We start from the raw sequence: 21,212 nt of genomic DNA, 5'->3' as shown, positions 1-21,212 counted from the left end.
TCTGAGCAATGTTCAATAATACAACAACAACAACTTTAATTTAGGTAGCTTCCAAGACATTGCACACAACTTATGTCAAATAAAACCTGACATCATGCCATAAAGAAAGATATTGGTACAAAAGTCAGAAGCTTAACAAACAGCTACATTATAAGGAGCATCTTAAAGGATGAGAGAGGGGTAGAGAAGCAGAGAGACCTGGGGAGGGTATTCCAGCTTTTAGGACCCAGACAACTGAAACACGTAGCTGCAAGTGATGAAGTATGGAAATTAGTGATGCTAGGAGGTCCCTGTTAGAAGACTGCCAAGGAAAAGGAAAAAAAAGAGCTCAACCATAGGACCACCTTGGAGAGAGCTTAATCCTTGATGAATACAAAAAAGAGTTTTGATGGTTATCATTCAGTTTTGGCTCTGTGATTAAGAGACAATAAAAGCAGGAGAGGGCGTGGACACTGTTAATGATGGCACCATCTCTCTGCAAAGAATGGAGGGATGAGGACCAAAGGCAGGCAGAAGGGATTAGTTTAATTTGGATTCATGTCCAACACACCATTGTGGGTAGAAGGGCCTGTTCCTATGCTGTACAGTTCTATGTTGTCCCTCATTCCCAGCTATCATGAGATATCTTGATTCGACTGAGTTGTCAGCTTTAAAGCCAAACATGTCGGGTGTTGGTCTCGAGTCATCCACAGGTCTAGGTGAGGTCATGAGTAAAACAGCTGGGTTTTTATGAGAATTTGACAGTTTCGTCATCACTTTTACTGAGACTGGACAGTTTTATTTCAATTCCCCAAGTTTACTAAAATTTGTGAGCAGCTGTGCTGAGATTTGAACCCACTGCGGACGAGTCCAGAGTTTGATCACACATCAGAGGGACGGTCAGTGCAGCTTTGCTTTAATGCACCAGGTTATTTTTTTTTCAGCAGCACGTGCTACTAATGGAATAAACGAGAGGGACAGACAGTGGACAACTGGATCGCACCTGCCTGAAACTGAATCAGTGTTGCATGTTGCAAGCGAAGGCTAATTACACAGGGAGGGATAGGAATTTGCCAGCAGCTTGTGAAAGTGCCAACTATCACATTCCTGCAGCCAGCGTCCACAGTGAGATTGATTACCAGCTCCCAGACAAATAACAACCAGCGAAAATAAATAAAGTCTTAGCTCTGTGTTGCATTAGGTATCGTCTTCTGTTCAAGGATCCCATGACATTTTTAAAATGTATTCATGGAATGTGGGCATTGCACGTCCATCCTTTCAGAAAGTGTTGTGGAGGCATCTTCTTGAACCACTTCAGTCAATCTGATGAAGGTACACCATAATACTGCTATGTCAGGAGCAGAGCCAGCCTTAAGAAAGCCTGGGAAAATTTGCATGCTGCCTAAACTTTTGATACTTTTAATACAAAGAAACCCCACTTACAAGTGTCTAATCCCTCTTGTAAATCAGTCATCTATCACTGGCTTTGTATTTGGCAGGCAAATCTCACCTACAATGAACAGTAATCAGAATGACTCATTTGCAATTTTTACATATTTAAATATTTTAGAAAACCCTTCATCTTGAGCAAAGCTGTCAGCATTGACCACAGTAGTCATGATTTGGAGATGTCGGTGTTGGACTAGGGTGTACAAAGTTAAAAATCACACAACACCAGGTTATAGTCCAACAGGTTTAATTAGAAGCACGAGTTTTTAGAGCGCCCGCTCCTTCATCAGGGGTGTTCCACTGCACCCGATGTGACCTCTATATTGGGGAGACAGGCCGCCTACTTGCGGAACGTTTCAGAGAACGCCTCTGGGACACCCGGACCAACCAACCCAACCACTCCGTGGCTCAACACTTCAACTCCCCCTCCCACTCCACCAAGGACATGCACGTCCTTGGACTCCTCTGTCATCAGACCATAGCAACACGACAGCTGGAGGAAGAGCGCCTTATCTTCCGCCTAGGAACCCTCCAACCACAAGGGATGAACTCAGATTTCTCCAGTTTCCTCATTTACTCTCCCCCCACCTTGTCTCAGTCCCAACCCTTGAACTCAGCACCACCTTCCTAACCTGCAATCTTCTTCCTGACCTCTCCGCCCCCACCCCCACTCCGGCCTATCACCCTCACCTTATCACCCTCACCTTAACCTCCTTCCACCTATCACATTTCCAACTCCCCTCCCCCAAGTCCCTCCTCCCTACCTTTTATCTTAGCCTGCTTGGCACACTTTCCTCATTCCTGAATAAGAGCTCATGCCCGAAACGTCGATTCTCCTGCTCCTTGGATGCTGCCTGACCTGCTGCGCTTTTCCAGCAACACATTTTCAGCTCTGATCTCCAGCATCTGCAGTCCTCACTTTTTCCTGGTGGGATATTGACCCAATGATACTGAAGGAAGAGTGATATATTTCCAAATCAGGAGTGTCTTGGAGGAGAACTTGTAGATGATGATCTGCTACCTTTGTCCTTCCAGGTGGGAACAGTAATTGGTTTAGAAGGTGCTGTCAATGGAACCTTGTTGAATGTTTGCAGTGCATTTTGTTAGTGGTACTTGCTGTATGCTAGTTGTGGTGGACATGAGTGTTAAGGAGGTGAGTGGGGTGCCGATCAAGTAGAGTGCTTACATCTCAATGGTGTCAAGCTTTTTGGGTGTTGTTGGAGCAGAAATTAATGCAGGCAAATCAGGAGTATTCTCTCTCCACTTCTGACTTGTGCCTTGTTAATGATAGATAGGCTTTGGGATTGAGGAGGTGGGTTAATTGTTGCAGGATTCCCACCGTCTTACCTAAGACCATAAGTCCATAAGATATAGGAGCAAAAATTAGGCCATTCAACCCATCAAGTCTGTTCGACCATTCAATCATGGCTGATATGTTCCTCAACTCCATTCCCCCACTTTCTCCCCGTAACCCTTGATCCCCTTGACAATCAAGAACCTATCTACTTCAGTCTTAAATATACTTAATGACCTGGCCTCCACAGCTTTCTGTGGCAGTGAATTCCATAGATTCAAGACTCTTTGGCGGAAGAAGTTACCTGTTCGTTCGCCATACTTATATGGCTCATACAGCTCAGTTTCTGGGCAATGGTAACTGCCATAATGGTGTTGACGGTGGGAAATTCAACAATGTTAATGTTATTGAATGTCAACGGGTGAAGGTTAGATTCTCTCTTTTTGAATATGATCATTACTTAATATTTTGTGGTGCAAGTGTTAACTCAAATGAAATGTTGACCAGGTCTTACCACACATGGAAAAGGATTACTTTAGCATCTGAGATGTTGCGAATGAAGCTGAACATGAACTGAACTGATGAATTAGAAAGCGCGTAGTGATTGGCATCAAGAGAGGTGGATTCTCAGCTCCTTAATCTCTCTCTGATAATGCTGGCTGCAATTGAGGTCAGGATTAGATTCGATGGTGATGTTATAGAATAACCTGCTCACATTCCAGGCAGGAGTCATGGCTAGCTGAAGGTCACAGTGGCATAATTGCTGGTGTTACTGCATTTCAATTCAAGGGGACTGGATTAAAATTCAGGAGTACAAATCCCGCCATTGCCCAAGGGGAGTTAAACTTCAAATCAATAAATACATCCGAGAATTGCGATTAAAAACCCACTTGGTTCGCTGATGTCCTTTCGGGAAAGAAATCCGCGGTCCTTACCCAGTCTGAGTTTCCACGTGACTCCAGATCTTCAACAGTAAGGTTGACACTGAACAACTCTCTGACCGTAACTCATCACCACCTTCTCAAGGGCAAGTAGAGATGGGTAATAAATGCCAGAGGTTTACAGTCAAACTTAGGTGTGAATAAAATTTCAACTCACCCAAAATCAGTCATGTCAATGCAAAAGATCGAGGCATTTTAAGGGCAGAGCACATCCAGTGCACATCAAATGTGCAGAATTGTTTGCATTTTAAAATATATCGGACCAGACGCCAGTCCTGGACCTACCCTCCTGGACATACAAATTAATCACCATGGCATCAAAGACACTCTTTAAATTTTTACGCTCAGGAACACTAATTTGCCTTTTTCTAAAACTAGATTACCAACAAATATGGTTCTGCCTGGTGTTGAAACAGCATTTTCAGTGATTTAAATTGATTACTTACAGACTATGGATGAAATGCCCTGATTGCAAATGCTGTTTTTTTTCATGATGGTCCCATTTTCTGATTTGTTAATACAATTTCACCAGATTACCAATCAAAATATGTCAAGGAATGTTTTTAAGTGTAATTGATTTTAAAATTGATGATGTTCTAAAATGCTGCCCTTTTGCTTGGCTTTATGATGGATGTTATGTTTGGTGACTCATAAAGGGGTTTGAACAATACTTGAGTAAATAAAATATTCTGAAAACCAGTGCAGTAATGGAAGCAATTTTGACTGATACATCCCAAGCAGGAATAGACCTTTCTGTTTCAACTGTGCTTCATTATCATGGAAGTCTAATCCACTGAGGAGACGTTACAGAGTTGTAAAGTGTGAATATTGCTGAAAAAGACACATTCTGTCAAAGTTAAAAATTGCACAACACCAGGTTATAGTCCAACAGGTTTAATTGGAAGCACACTAGCTTTCGGAGCGCTGCTCCTTCATCAGGTGGTTGTCCGAAAGCTAGTGTGCTTCCAATTAAACCTGTTGGACTATGATCTGGTGTACTGTGATTTTTAACTTTGTACACCCCAGTCCAACACCAGCATCTCCAAATCATGACATTCTGTCAATGCACTCATCAGGGCAATTCACAAGAAATGCCAACACAAACAGAGACAACATTTATGCTGTACGAGAGGAGAGTGCTGATTGGTTGGCAAGTGGATTGGTGGAAAACTAAAAAAAGAAAGAACTGTGGATGCCGGAAATCTGAAACAAAAACAGAAATTGCTAGAGAAACTCAGCAGGTCTGTGAAGAGAGAAACAGAGTTAATATTTTGGAGAAGGGGAAGGGTCATAGGGTTGAAAATGGTAACTCTGTTTCTTTCTCCATAGATTATGCTAGACCTACTAGGTTTCTTCAGCAATTTCAGGTTTAGTTTGATTGACACATTGTCATGGAGATTGTACCAGTTAATGATGGCTGACAGTTAACTGCCAAGTTTGATTAGATTTTAAGCCAAGCTGGCAATGCCATGGGAAATGAACCAGAGCATGACTGTCACCTATTTTCTTAACTTGAGATAAGTACAGTGCCTGTATATGTACCTTTCTGTCTGTAAAGAATAGGGTCCTGTGTATTAATATATGGAGCTTCAGTACATACAGGCACACCACAAGCATAATTCTCTGTCCAATCATAGATTCACATATAACGTTGGGCACTGAGGTGGGCCCTTTGCAAGTGTAGATATGTTCCATTAGTCAAAGCACATAACTCTGTTTTTTTTCTCCTTACATTATGCTGATAAGTGCAAGTGAATTGTCCTGATAAGTGCAAGTTGAAACGTTTTGACAAAATTTGCATTTTCTCAGCAATACTCAAGTTCTGTAATAGCCAATGTCTAGTTATACAGTTCTTTGATTTTGATGTCAATTCACTTTGCAAGATAGTCTGCGCCATTAAATGCCAATATGATAATTTGACAAAAAAAAACTCTCTTATCAGTTTTTGTATTGTTGTACCTGTTCTGAACACAATTATTCATGCCAGGCTACATTTCCACAGTCCAGGCAATGTTAACCCTTTCAAGTTGACTACAGAAATTAAGCTTTATCAGTTCACCTGATACTTCACTTTGAGGAGGGAGCAAGAACAGGAAGCCTGATTATCTTAATCAGACCAATTGTAGGACTAGTGTTGTTGTCTCTCTTGTCATTTATTTCTATTGGGCCCTTACATATCTCTAGGTAAAAGCAAAGTTCATTAAAAAAAAAGCAAAATGCATTAAGACGGGGGGCTGCCTGTTTTGACAATCACCTGGTGATTGACTATGTGACGATGATGTGGCTTTAAGAGGTGTGGTTTGTCCAGATTTTCCTTTAAATAGAGATTGGGGGACAGGTGTCAGGCAATATATGAGAAGGTAAACAACTTATGAGACCTTGAGTTTTTTTTTAAGTTGGAACAATAGAAGCAGCCTGAGTAGGCATGGCTAAGCTCCCACAGCTCCAGGATTTTAGTTCGTTTTCAGCAGTTGTTGCTGGGGTCTCAGCAGGGTTGGAGGGCAGTGAATCTCTCCCAGCAGCTACACACTCTCTGTCCAAATTGTCTTTTGATGTTCTTTCAACTTGGATTAGAGAACCACATGTGAGGCTGTTTTCCTAAATTTGCCTTTTTGCCAAGGGTGTGTTTATGGAATGTTATTATATTGGAACAGATAATCAATAATAGTTACTGTATCTATTATTCTGTTAAGTTTTCCAATAGAGTTAAGTTATACCAAGTTCATCTTTCTTTTATTGTATTTTACTTATAGTGTTTGAACAAATTATGTTTTGCTTAACATTGGGTAGTTTGATCAATCAAATTGCATCTGGAACACAGCACCTGACATTTACCTTTAAAATAAGAAAAGGTTAGGGTAGAGCTGACCTTCTGAACATATATTAAGGGAACTGGTCTAGTGTATAACAAATTCTTCATGGACAATAAATACTTTCCTTCCTCAAATCAGGCAATGCGGATAATGTAGTGTGATTTTCTGTGATGTTTCTATAGACATATGTCCTGATTGAGGATTGAACTATAGAGGTTCAATACCCATCTGATCTGAATCAGACTTGAGAGAAGGATGAAGTAATTGGTCTCAATGCCTGAAGCAAGTCTGAATGGATAATGGCTCTCAAAACAGACTGCTTAGGTAGATATAAAAACAGAGAAGCAAAACAAATGGAAAAAAAACTGAGTGGATTTGATGAACTTGATGAAAGTTTGTTGACCTGATAAGTTAACTCTGTTTGCCTGTCTACAGGCACTGCCTCACCTGCTGAGGATATCCAGAATTTTCCCTCTTTATTGTTGTTATAGATAGCAAGTTATGGATCAATTATAATTGTGCATTATGGATCGAGAAGGCCACATGGATTGCGGGAAATGTGGATCAATAGATTGGCGAACAGATGGATAAAAAGCATCGTATGAATTAATGAGTGGTCCATCAGAGCTAACAACAGAGATAAATAGGTAGAGAGAAACAGATCTGGACTAAAGCCGAATTATATTAAAGGAAAAGCAGGAAAACAGGTAGCTTTTTATCACATAATGGCATTCATGTGTATTTATAAATTATGGTTAGTGTTGTCAGGGTTACAGGCAGCACAATCTGCAGTCCGCCTCACAAATGCAAAACTGGCTGGTGAAACACACTCGAGAAACTCAGAGGCAAGGCTGCCGAGGAGTGACACATTGAACCTTTCACCAGCTGCTACAGACTTGGACAATCACCAACAATTCAATCCTTCAGCAGCTTTGTGTGACTGCCTGCCAGCAGCAAATGGACTTTGGAAAATAAATAAAGCTCTGGCTGCATGGTCACACCTGCTAGGATGAGAACGGACTGTGGGAATGATGGAAACACAGACACCATCTGCAGAAATGTTGCCTACTTGAGGCCGAATGGAAGTTCCCAAATGGTTAGCTTGGGCACTCCACCAAGAGTAGCAATCAGAATGATCCCAAATTCAATTTGAGAACACAAAGATAATATCTGTGATTGAATGTGTACGGGTTGTGATTTGATGAGGCACCATCATAAAATAGTCATCAAGAATTGTCGTAACCCAGAAAGTGGTAACCCTTGTTCCTACAGGGAGTGGTTGAAGTAAGTGGTACAGGTTCATTTAAGGGGAGGCGAGACAAGTGCATAAGGGAAGGTGAGAGGAGAAAGACCTAAAGGGGACTTGGGGGCAACCTTTTCACACAGAGGATGGTTCGCATGTCGAATGGACTGCCAGAAGAAGTGCAAGCACATTTGCAACATTTAAAAGACATTTGGATAGATACATGAAAAGGAAAGGGAGGAGAAATGCAGGCAAATGGTACCAGTTTAGTTTAGCTTGGGAAGCTTGATCAGCACAGTCAGAAGAGTCCGTTGCAGTGCTGTATGACTTCATGACTCTGTTAGGTCAGAAAGAACTTGAAGAGATTTGAATGAAAATGAACACTGTTGTGGACTGGTTGGATCAAGTGACCTGCTATTCTGTTATATACTGTATGTTAGCGTTAATGCAATCCTACCAGAAATTGCTTCGTGTCATTTTTGGTGAGTTTCTTTGAAGGTTTCTTTCTGTGAGGCCGAGTGAATTCTCCCACACGATCATGCCAAACTCAACATTTTAACCATCTACCGTATCCTTCAGATGTCCTACTCAAAGTATTCTCCCGCTCATCACATGGCGGGGGGGGGGGGGGGGGGGGGGGGGGGATACTTAAAACAGCTGGAATATCCCAGGATCCTGGCATAAACACCATGTTTAAAGAACAGCTGTGACCAGTTCAAAGTCGACAGTCCAAAGCTGCCCTTCACTGAACACATAGTGGGACAGCAAACGCAATCTGACACTACTCATGGCACAAGGGTGATACAGCAGGCACTTCATTGCTGATGCAAGTACATTGTCTCACATTTATTACTTGTGAGGACCAAGCCATACAGCTTACTCTGCCCTCATCCCATCTTATAACTCTGTCCACGTCAGCTCTACTCTTTCCTTAGTGCTCAGTATAACCCAGCATCTTCTCATTGTTCAATGGGGGACCATCACACATTGATGTAGCAACAGCGAAAGCAACAGTAAACAAGCTGGCTGTGATCCTATTTGTTTCTAGGAACAAACAGGGCTGCTTACCTTTTGAGCACTAACAAATGTAGTCAATGGATGATCATTCACATAACTCTCATCTAGTAGAACTCGGTATCAATTAAGTCCTGTCTGGCATGTATTGCCTGCTGCTGTAGCACTCCATCATGCTAAAAGTGGTGTTCCTTTTGCTAAATTTCTTCATCTTCTTCCTCAGAAGATTGCTGTCACTCTCCCAGCTCTTCAGCATCTACCCTGACCCCACTTTGCCAGCTCCAGCTGTGCAGAGCATAACATGTTCGGATTTTGTGGCGCACTCTGTCTGGAGTGTACTGCAAGGCACCCTCAGACTGATCCAAGCATCACTCACAAAGGACAGTTTAGAATAATCCTCCATACAGTGGGACTCAGACAAGGAGGGTCATGGAATTCCTCTGGATGGACCTTTGACATAGGACATTCTTCTGGGATTGCAGCATGAATCATGTTGGTGGGAAATTCTGTATGTGTACCAACACCACCTCCTCTCAGTATCACGTCACCATTACTGCATATCAGTGCATACCGGTGGATACTTACAATTCATGGTGAAAGGGAATCAGTTCCGTGCCCCTGTGCGGTTGCAATATCATGGTGCTTTGTGGTCTGTCGATGTCACTTTGAGGGATTCCTGTGATGACTTCTGTTTCTCAGAGATGACTGTCTTCAATCTGTAATTTTTGATGACACGAACATTTCTAAAGAAGGTTCACTGGACTCAAAACATTAACTCTGCTTTTTCTCCACAGGCAGTCCCAGACCTGCTGAATTTTCCCAGCATTTTCTGTTCTTTTTCCTGATTTCCAACATCTGCAATTCTTATTTTTTCTTTAATGACATTGCCAATATTGTTTGTGATTAGCAGTTTGGACACAACTGGATATTGCAAGCTTACAAATGCACAATTTAAAAAAAAATTAATTGTTCTGACAAGTTACGACACACCTTCAGTGAAGGTGAAACTAGAACCTCGGCCTTTTAGTCCAGAGGTAGGGACTGGATCACTGTGCCACAAGAGGAACCTGCAAGCATGCAAAGCTATAATAATTTGAACCTGCGCTAGTTAAAAGTTACAAGTCTCAAGAATATTGAAGTCAATGCCAATCACACTTGGCATCATGAGTCACAGGCTCATATCCACATTGTGCCACTCACCACTTGGAAAATGTCTTCATTTCTTGTCATTACCCGCTGAGTCCTGACCCCACAGTTTAGTCCTGCCTACCATCATTCTGCTCAGTTCCCTGTTGAGGCTATGGTAGTGGTATCTCATGTCCTACAATGCTTTATTGTCTCTGCACCTCTTTGCAGGTTGCATTTCCCTTTCACAATGCTTGTCCCTACTGAACTTTTTATTTCTCTATTTTCTAATTTATTCCTACAATCTGCAATGCTTGACTTTGCATTTTTTTATTTTATAATTTATTTTTCCTAAGAACTTGTTCTGAAGAACTGTATTGAGTCACCTTTGTACCCAAGATGATGCCATAAGTGGCTGCTTGTAAACCTTTTACTGTGTACATCTGAGTACATGCGTGATGATACTATGGCTTTAAGGGGTTTGTTACATCATAGTTTCTTTTTGAGAGAGATTGGGGCACAGGTGTTGAGCAGTCCAAGAGAAGCTAAACAACTTCTGAAACCTTGTTTTTTTTTATGATTTGGAACAATAGAAGCAGCCTAAGTGGATGTGGTCAAGCTGCTACAGATCCATGATTTTAGTTAGCAGTTGTTGATGGGATCTCAGCAGGGTTGGAAGGCAGTGATTTTCTCCAAGGCTGCTACACACTCTCTCTCTTTCTCAGAATCATCTTTTGATGTTCCTTCCTTCTGGAGTGGAGAACTACTTGTGAGGCAACCTAGCTTTTGAATTCGCCTTTTGCCAAGTGTGTGTTTATGGCATGTTACTGTATTGGAACACTTAATTAGCAATAATTAATATCTATTATTATGCTAAGTTTTTCAATAGATTTAGGTTTTTCCAACTTCCTCCTTCTTTTGTTGTATTTTAACTACAATGTTTGAATAAACTTGGTTTTGCTTAACGTCGAGTAGTTTGATCAATCGAATTGCATCTGGAGCACAGCACCACATGTTTACCTTTAAAATAAGAAAAGGTTACAGGCCTAGGTTACCTTTTTGATATATTTTAAGGGGGTTTGATCCAGTCCATAACATGTGTGACAACGAAGCTAATCCAATTCAATTCAATCTTAGCATGCTCCTCCAATTCCCAGCATGGATTTTCCAACTTTGCTAACACAGTAAGTAGTCTTCTTAATCTGCCTCGACATTCGTCAAGCAGATCTCCAAGACTGAGGATGGCCCACCAACCTCCACCAACTTGGACAGACAGCCCTGACTGACGGGTGGTGTCGCATGTATCTGTTGCCTATGGCCTTCTAGATGAAAGTTGTGCATTTGGAAGGTGCTGTCAAATCAGCCGAGTGATATAGATCCATAGATTCTGCCTGCCCAAGCAGACCATTGATCATGTCCAAGATCCTGAACTGAAATCGTATGATCATCTTCAATTATTACTCCATGGCTAATGGCAGACCCAACCTTTTACTTGACTGAGCACTTCTCCCATTAGACTTTGCAACATGGCCACTTATTTGAAGCATAAGCAATGTGATTCTCACATTTGCCGATAGCACATGGTGCAGATGTGAGATTGACAGAGCATAGTGCCCACAGTTGATGACTGATGAGTACTGACAACCATAACAAGTTGCCTGATTTTGTGTCTGCATTAAGTAGCAAGGCAACGTTTATCTGGTGTCCAAGACAGTGGCAAACAGGGAGCTGGATTCACCAGATAACTGCACTGATGTTCATGTCAGGAATTCTCAGGGGCTAATTCCTATCCAATAGTTGGTAGAATGGGACCCTGTTTATTAATTAGGTTGATTAGATAATAGTGAGATGTAAATACATGCTAGTAGGTGCAGCCCTACTCACTAGCAAGAATCTTATTTTGCCATTCAACAGGTGGTTGAAAAACGGTGCCTTTTGCTCTTGATGTTGAGAAGGTCCTCATTGACCATTTCACAACTCTCCCACCTTTCTCACTGATTTTTAAAAAAATCATTCACAGGATGAGGGCATCTCTGGCTAATCCAGCATTCACTGCCCAGAATGCAGTCAAGAGTCAACCGCATTGCTGTGGGTCTGGAGTCACATGTAGGCCAGACCAAGTAAGGATGGCAGTTTCCTTCCTTTCAGGGCATAGTGAACCAGATGGGTTTTTCCCGACAATAGATGCTTGGTCATCATAGACTCTTAATTCCAGGCATTTATTGAATTTAAATTCCACCATCTGCCATGGTGAGATTCGAATCTGGCCCCCAAAACGTTACCTGAGTTTCAGAATTAAGAGTCCAGCGATAATACCACTACGTCATCGCCTCTCTTGTTGATGTTAACATCATTCAGGGGCTGGAAAGATTCTGCCAAGGGACATCGATTTCCAAAGGGAACAATGATTTATTTGGCATGAGAAAAGATTAGCAATGAGTTTGGTTAGCGATGGTGGTCAAGGTGTTGCAATGGTGAATGTTAAGGGGAACTGTTGTCATCCAGGTTTTTGCTTAGTTTGAAAAATGTCCAAAGTCTGGTCATGTTGCTTCTCCCTGCAGGACCCTTGGATATGAATACATGCTATTTCTAGGAAATATAAGTGAACCTAGCTGATAATTTTAGATTGGTTAGTAGCGTAATTCTTAACATAATTGGGATCGTTCAGCAAGTGTTGTCCAATTGCAAAATTACATTATAATGTAAGACTTTTTGCAAGGATTAGCTGGTTGAGTGTGGCCTGTTGTGAACAGCCAAAGCAATGTGCTGCCTGATCTGCTTTGCCAGTCATTGGGACTGACGGCTTAAACATCTGGCATTGAACAGCCACTGAAATTCATATATCACATTATTCATTCGTAAGGTAGATGCGTGGCTTGATGGCAGCATTCTGTAAGTGGGGAATACTGCTCATGTTGTTCCTGCATGATAACTGAATTAAATGGCTAGCTTCATTCATGTTGAGGTAATTTGAGGTAGCTTGGACATCTTCTTAGTTCTGACAGGATTCTCATGTAGTATAAATTGTTGCTCCCTTTCAAATCTGATATTATTGCATGCATTCTACTGAGGCTAAGACAAACACAACCCTTGGCAAAATATCTCTGAATTCAGTTAGACTCTAATTCTATATATTTGGTTAAAGTGTGCGTGGAGCGAGGAACAATGCATAGCTTTAAATCTAATTTATACTTTGCATTTTTGTGTTGTGAATGTGGAAACATTTAGGTTGAACTGTTAGATCTTTGTTTGAGCTTGATAACAGGAGATCTGAAGGTCTGTATATATACATGTATTTTAAAAAAGGTTTTATATCCCTGGGAATGTAGAGCTGGAATAACAGGAAAAGTTTTAGTAGTTTAATGCAGTGAAACAAAATGTAGGAAAAGGCTATGCCGTTGCCTAGTGACAGGGGTCCACAAACACAAAGAGACAGAAAAACCCCAGAAACTAGTCGAGAATGCCAGAAAGTGCAGACAGGAGTATTGACGTTACTATAAGAAATCCTGCAAAACCACTAAAAAGTGAGCTTAGGAAGCTTATGGGTTGCTCTGAAGTTCAAGTAATAGTGAATCAGGCTTGTAGTTTGTTTTAAGGTGTCTCGGAGAGAGATAGCAGCTGAATAAAAGCATTGAGTGGATAAACAGAAATTCACTGAAAGTAAACTGATTGAGGTTAGACCCTGCCTGAGTGAGAAACCTTAGTGAGGCGATATTGATGAATCTTCTCTGGGTTTCTGTGGTATGGGGATATTGTTTGGACAAAAGGAATAATGTGAGCTTGAATCCTTTCTCGGTGTTTGTACTGAAATCTTCCTTAGTTTTTTTGTCCACTTCAATATTGCTTATGTTTTTCCCTGTTAAAAACACCTCGTTCATTGTGTTGAAAGTACGTCAGCAGACTCTTGTAAATATGTTCATAAAATTGGCCTCCACAGTAAAAAACAAAACAGGACTAGGGTCTCAAGGCAGGTTTTACTCTGGGATCTGAATTATCTGATATTAATAGCAGCTGTAATTATCACAACAGGCGTTGGAAAATGAGTGAATGTGGAGAGTGCAAATTGACTAGAGTACGCCTGGGGTGTGAGAGGGGCAGGAGTAAACATAAGAACGTAAGAACTAGGAGCAGGAGTAGGCCATCTGGCCCATCGAGCCTGCTCCACCATTCAATAAGATCATGGCGGATCTTTTCGTGGTCTCAGCTCCACTTACCCGCCCCTTCACTGTAACTCAAAATAAATCTCTTTTAACGCTAAAAACATTTACTGAATTAGCGTCAGCTACTTCACTGGGCAGGGAGTTCCATAAATGTCCACGTGGAGTTAAGAACACAATCACCATCACCCGTCATCCGAAAGAATGATAGAAGTGGCTTGTCAGGCTGAGTGACTCATCCTGCTCCTATTTCTTATGAACTTATAACCTTAGGATGTTATGAGGGTATGTTACATTAGCTCAGTTTGCAAAATGAGGAGGATTTTTCTAATGTTTTCATGAGATGTGGGCATTGTGTGCCAAACCAACATTTATTGCCCATCCCTAATTATTCTAGAGAAGGCAGCATAAATGGTGAGTTGCCTTCTTAAATTGCTGCTGACCTTGAGGTGGACGGACATTCACAATGCCATTAGGGAGGGAGTTCAAAGATTTTGACACAAGGAAACTGAAGGAATAGCGATATATTTCAAAGTCAGAATGGTGAACGGTTGGAGGATGGTGTTCCCACATATCCGCTGTCCTTGTCCTTGTCAGTGGTTGAGGTCCTTGATTTGGAAGGTTCTGTCGAAGGAGCCTGGGTGAGTTACTGCAGTGCGTCTTGCAGATGGTACTCACTGCTGCCATAGTACATCAGAGGTCAAAACAAAGAAGATTTAAGGCAGAGTGTGCCTTCGTCTTGTCCCATTCCTGATTCTGCGAGATTCGTTGGAGAAAAGGCTTGTACTTTTAAACAATTTTCTGGTTTTATTTCAGATAAAGGTTCCAGGTTCTCTGAGTACTGTTTAGGATTCACCTCCATCTACTGGAAGATAGTGAGAACTACACCTTCTCATTATTCTTGCGGCATAATGTTTTCATTGAACTGAATCCTTTAGCTTGACTCTGGGGGCACTCTCTTACCGCTTTTAGAGATTTTTTGAAGTGGGGACCAAATGCCAGTCCCCAACTGACCGCTGACTTCTGGCCAATATTTGCCAGCAACAGCCAAGAAAGCAGCCTCCTTGCCAGAGCGCACAGTCCAATTAAGGTAAGCAGGCGGAAGGACGGTGTGTTCCTGGTTGCATCAACGAGGTGGGGGCGCATCTTCCATGGAGTTATCCTGATGGCAGTCCCACTAAGAGTGGTGGGTGTTTACAAGACAGGCATGAGATAGATCACAGGACATCTCAATGCAGTATTCTGGATCAGTGGTGCTGGAAGAGCACAGCAATTCAGGCAGCATCCGAGGAGCTTCGAAATCGACGTTTCGGGCAAAAGCCCTTCATCAGGAATAAACTCAATGCAGTAGCACACTTGGAAGGATTTATGATATGACTTAAGATTGTTTGTGGGCAAGCTCTCGTAGCAGAAAGGGACCTCGACGACAGGATGGTCTCAAACCCTATAGAGGCCTAGGGTGAGGGATAAATAATCTTCATTGTTCCTTCCAGCCCCGCCATCCTCAGCCCCTCAAGCCTGCTGCTAAGAGGCTGCCTCCAGGCTTCTTCTCCGTGATGACGTCAGTGTGCTGTTGGTAAGATCCTGGCAACTTTCCCAGTCTGCCCTCAGAAGATGCCAGATAATTACTGATAATAAACTACATGCTACTGCTGCTGCCCTGGTAGCTGCTACCAATGCTCATTCATCTCCAGAAAGCTTGCCTAGGTTCAACTCATGCATGCCAACCAGATATCCTAAACTGAACCCAACCCATTTCCCAGCACTTGGCCGTATCCCGTAAACTCTTTCTCTTCATGTACTCATCCAGATGGCTTTTAAATGTTGAAATTGTACCCAGCCTCCACCACTTCCTCTGGCAACTCATTCGAGACACGCACTAGCCTCTGTGTGAAAAAGCTGCCTCTCAGGTCCCTTTCAAATCTTTCCCCTCTCACCTTAAACCTATGACCTCTAGTTTTGGATTCCCCTATCCTGGGAAAAAAAGCCTTGGCTACTCACCCTATCAATGACCCTCATGATTTGGGGTGCTGGTGTTGGACTGGGGTGTACAAAGTTAAAAATCACACAACACCAGGTTATAGTCCAATAGGTTTATTTGGAAGCACTAGCCTTTGGAGGACTGCTCCTTCATCAGGTGGTTGTGCACAATTAAACCTGTTGGACTATAACCTGGTGTTATGTGATTTTTAACTTTGTACATGCCTCTCATGATTTCATAAACCATTCTGGTCCCATCTCCAGTTTCATCTCAATGTCATTAAATAATGTGTTAAGACCCACTGGAAAACCTGAAGCACAGGAACATCAGTGGCTTGGATTTTCCATTGGCCTGACAGTCATTATTCCAGAGTAGACAAGGGTAGTGCGTGGGGATGGTGTGGAATCTGTAACGTAGCAGACTTCAGAAGAGTTGTCCAGGACATTGAATTCTCTTTTGGTCAATTCCTCTACTCCTGGAATTCTATGAAAGCCTCTACTTAACTTGGAGACTTCAAATGATGCTGAAGAAATTAAGAGATCAAAAAAAAATATTGGTTTTTGAATATCTCTTAATCTCTTGAGTATCTATTATGTACAACATCTAACTCCTGATTAACTATTAAACTGACCCCACACTTACATCACATGTACCCAACTACATCTTCCCCAGAACACTCACGCATCCCCAAACTGACCTGGGGACATGACCATCTATTGCCCCCACCAGCATTAGACCCGACACCCTCCAAGACCACTCCCCAACCCTGCTGGAGCCTGAGCCAACAACCACTCAGGTATCCAACTCTTCTTTCTTCGCTGCTGGATTTGATTGTCCCCTCTCCTGCCATTGGACCCAAACCCCCAGAACTGACAACCATCTTCCACCAGATATGATTTTTCCCATTCACCCTAACCTACCTAAACATTGTACCACTTAGAAGCACTCTCGCCCTTTCCCACTTGGCAAATTCCCAGCTGTCACTCTGTTTATCTGGTACCTTAGCCTCCCAGCATCCTAATGTCACACACCTTATGGTTCTTAACCTTGGACAGCAGTTGTCAATGTGGTTATGTCGACTTTTACATTTCAGAATATGGCAGTGGGCCTAATGGCCTCCTTCTGCATGTATATGCTGTCAGACTGTAGGATTTCATAAATTAAACCATACCCAATTCAAATCTTGAGCTGAATGATCATATAATTTGCTGCAACTAAGATACATCTTTAGACAACTACTGATAGCGATATCTTGGAAAGTCATGGTTGTGTGCCTGAACCACATTGGGTAGATTCACTGTCACCAATGCTTCTGATTAATCCCAGTCTAGCTTGCTTATATAAGGAGGGGGGAAGGATGCCCTTTACAAGGTCTTCAGCAGTAGATAGACTCAATCTTAATAAAGAGTAAAAGCTTTTTGCATAGGATTTCACAGCTAGTTACATTACATCAAGGGTACATGATTGTCTCCTGTGAGACATTGGCTTAATTTAAGACATAAGACCAGAAGACATAGGAGCAGAAATGAGGCCATTCAGCCCATCAAGTCTGCTCCACCATTCAATCATTTCTCAACTCCATTCTCCTGCTTTCTCCCCATAACCCTTAATCCCCTTGATACTCAAGAACCTATCTATCTCAGTCTTCAATATACTCAATGACCTGGCCTCCACAGCCTTCTGTGGCAATGAATTCCATAGATTCCCCACTCTCTGGCTGAAGAAGCTTTTCCTTATCTCTGTTCTAAAAGGTCTTCCCTTTACTCTTAGGATGCCCTCAGGTCCTAGTCTCTTCTACCAATGGAAACACCTTCTAAACATCCACTGTGTCCAGGCCATTCAGAATTCAGTATGTTTCAATTAGATCCCCACTCATCCTTCTAAACTCCATCGAGTATAAACCCAGAATCCTCAAACATTCCTCATATGTTAAGCTTTTCAGCTTTTAAGAGTGAGTACACATTTCTGTTAGCCATTGGCATGTTCTGGTACACACCTGACTATCTCATTTACCTCCTTTCAGGAACAGTGCTAACTATTCTAAAGTGCAGGGCTCACCCCGTGATTTTAGTTCATCCTAACTGCCACATATAAATAACACCTGACTGAAGTGTCCGGTTAATGATTCATTCAGCTGTCAGCTTTAGTAACTCCTCTCAACTATGAGGGCGTTACTAACGCTCAGCGTTTAAGCAATTATATCATCTAGCTTAAGTGATCTACTAGCTCGATTGTCTCTGCGTCAAGTGGTCATAACTTCAAATCCCATCTGACAGACTTGAGCATTTTATCCAGGCTGACAATCCCTGTTCGGTACTGCAGGAGTGTCACATTGCTGGATGAGCCATCTTTCAGATGAGATATGACACAGAAGCCCGGTCTACCAACTGACATATTAATTGCAGAATGATTATTGCTCTAGCACTCTCAGGAAATCTCCCAAACAAGCTGCAGTATCTTTAATTGTGTCAGCGGGTCCTCTGACAGTGCAGCATTCCCACAATCAACTAGGATTATACACTCAGATCTCTGGATTGGCATTCAAATCCATGATTTTCAGTCTCAGAAGTGAGAACCGTACTGACTGAGCCCACTCTCCATCCTCCATTTTAGAATAACATTTCTTCTTTCTGGTTGCTTCCTGTGACATATCACATTGTGCAAAAACTGCTGCCTGTATTTGCATACATATCAAAGGCTTCCCTGCACTACAAAGGGCTGTGAGATGTAGTTAAGAGATGGGAGGCAGCAGGCTGTAAATTGTGTTGGCTTGATATGATCAAGGTTTCCAGTGGTGATATGCCTGAGTGGTGTCAATATTAATAATTAGCCAATGCCCGAAAAGGCACTCACACAGATTGAGCCAGGCTCACACACAGAGTGCCATCAGACAGGAACAGAAAGAAACAACCATCTCAGGACAAGACTGTGAGGAGAGAGAGAGGGAGACAAACAGGTAGGGGAAGGAGACCGAAAGAAATGCCACGATCGACAGCATCGAAAGACGCAAGGGTTGGCAATGCTAACAGGATGTTAAGTTATACATGGTGCCTTTAATGTCCTCAAAAAAATTTCCCAAGATGCTTAGCAAAAGTGTTATCAAACAAAGATCTTACATGAACAGCATAAAGAGATATAAGGACAGGAGATTAAAGTTTTGGTCAAAGTGGTAAATTTAAAGGATTGACCTAAAAGAGGGAAGAGAGAGGCAAAGGCACTGAAATTCCAGGGGTTAAGGCCCAGGCAACTGAATGCCCAACCACCGACAGGAGAGCAATGGAAATTGGGATGCATCAGAGGTGAGAATTAGAGAAGCGAAAGAGAGTTGTAATCTGGAATAGTTAATAGCGGTACGGAGCAGTGAGGCCATGAGGAGGTGAGAGCATGTTTCCTGTTTCAGAAAGCTGGAGGTGAGAATTAAACAAAAGCTAAACACTGAGAAGACCACGAGGAAATGAAGTCACGAGAAAACACCAGACAGTGAAAGGCAGAAAGAAGGAAAAAGTAGAGACAGTGAAAATCCTGTGCGAGGGAGAAATTGTTAGCTGAATCAGAATCCTTGGAATTTGTGTATTATGTGAGTGAATCAACTGATGAATTAACTGTTTAATTAGTGCGACAAATGTAAAGTTACTGACTATGTGAGTATTACAATCTTTCATTATAGCCTGTTTTCAGTTTCTCTGCTGCTTGACATTCATTTACAACCAATACTACAGCAAGTAGCGATTCTAAATTTGTTCCACAGTAGTTTGAATCAGCAATGCCACTCGAGTGTAAGTTAGAGGTTTTATACATCACACTCGAAGCAGAGAATAATCATATCAGGTATACAGTGCAGAAACAGGCCAAGGTATCCATCCTGTCACTTATGGCTGTGTGGTTGAGGTAGATGATAAACTGAGACCCCATCTACCTGCTTAGCTGGATGCAGAGAGCTCCAGGTACCTGCATGAAGAAGAGCAGAGCATATGCACAAATTGCACTTAACCCTAAATCGTCATCGCCCAAAACAACAGGGTGGTTCATTTATCACAGTGTTCTTGGTTGGATTTTGCCTGCGTAAACTGGCTGTTGAAATAGTAATTTTACTTAATGATTGAGGTGACACTGTGGCTGAGTGGCTAGTACTGCTGCCTCACAGCAATAGGGACCCAGGTTCAACTGTTTGTGTGTCTGCGTGGGTTTCCCCCAGGTGCTTCAGTTTCCTCCCACTGTCCAAAGATGTGCAGCTTAAGTGGATTGGCCATGCTGAATTGCCCATTGTATAATTGGCTTAGCCAGGTGAAATGCGGGGTGACAGGAACAGGGTAGATAGGTGGTTTTGAGTGGAATGCTCTTTGGAGGGTCGGGGTGGACTCAATAGGCTGAATGGCCTGCTTTCACACTCTAGGGATTCTAAGAAATGTCCTTTATTGATTGTGAAGGGTTTGGGGACATTTTGAGGATGCAAATAGTGCTATAGAAATGCTAGTTCTTTGGTAAACACCTCCTTCAAACTGGACTGACTCTGAATTCATGCTGAAAATTCTAAAAACAGATTTAGCATGGTCTAACCAGTACTTCATGTACTTTGAGCAAGACTTCCCCATTTTTATACTTCATTCCCATTGAAACAAAGACCAATATCCTATTTTCCTTCTCTACTACCCAAGTAAATTGGATGCGAGCTTTTTGTGATTCATGCAAATCACCCAGATCCCTTGGTGTTTGTGACTTTCTGCAGTCTTTCCACATTTATATCATATTGAGCACTTCTATTCCTCCTTCTAAAGAACATAACCTGACATTTTCCCACATTATATTCCATCTTCCAAGTTTTTGTCCATTCACGTGCCTTGTCTATAGTCCTTCGCAATCTCATTGTATGACCCTCCCAGTTGCCCTCCAGCTATTTTCGTATCATCCACAAACTTTATGATGGAACATTTACTTTCTTTATCCAAGTTATTAATATATCTTCTAGGTTATTGTAGCCCCCCCACCACCACATTGTCCCAAAGGGCTCTGGATTATTAGACCAGTGATATTACCACTATTCACCATTTCCCTTTTAACTCAACTCGCTGTCTTCTAACAGTTAGTCAATATCTATCCATGCTAACTGACTACCCATAACACCACAGATTCTTAACTTGTTAAGTAGCCTGATATATGATAATGTATCAAACATTATTTAGAAATCCAATTATATTATATCCATTGGTTCCCCTTTA

This window comes from Chiloscyllium plagiosum, unplaced genomic scaffold (assembly GCF_037043375.1).
Source record: "Chiloscyllium plagiosum isolate Xiang-an unplaced genomic scaffold, Cpla_swu_hap1 HiC_scaffold_13, whole genome shotgun sequence".
Taxonomy (NCBI): Eukaryota; Metazoa; Chordata; class Chondrichthyes; order Orectolobiformes; family Hemiscylliidae; genus Chiloscyllium; species Chiloscyllium plagiosum.
The sequence above is the reverse complement of the archived record's forward strand: the minus strand, read 5'-3'. Positions refer to the sequence as shown.